This window comes from Xenopus tropicalis, chromosome 7 (assembly GCF_000004195.4).
Source record: "Xenopus tropicalis strain Nigerian chromosome 7, UCB_Xtro_10.0, whole genome shotgun sequence".
Classification (NCBI taxonomy): domain Eukaryota; kingdom Metazoa; phylum Chordata; class Amphibia; order Anura; family Pipidae; genus Xenopus; species Xenopus tropicalis.
In genome coordinates this window covers 38,412,683-38,412,999 of record NC_030683.2, presented here as the reverse complement: position 1 = coordinate 38,412,999, position 317 = coordinate 38,412,683, and positions in this window count along the sequence as shown.

Here is a 317-nt window from a genome sequence, read left to right as displayed (position 1 = left end):
ACTGGAATATGAATAGGAGAGGGTCTGGATAGAAAAGTAAGTAATAAAAAGTTTTTTGGCTTCCAGGATGAGTGACCTGGAAAACTATACCCCCAAACAATGTAGGTCTCTATATAAATATATTGCATAAACAAGCTCATATGAAAAACCCTGCTTCATCTAAATAAACCATTTTCATAAAAATATACTTTTTTAGTAGTATGTGCTATTGGGTACTCCTAAATAGAAAATTGCCCTAAAAAGAATTAAGGGCCGTCTCCTGGGATCACAGGATTCCCAGTGCACACAAACAAGCCAAGGCACACATACATGCTAGG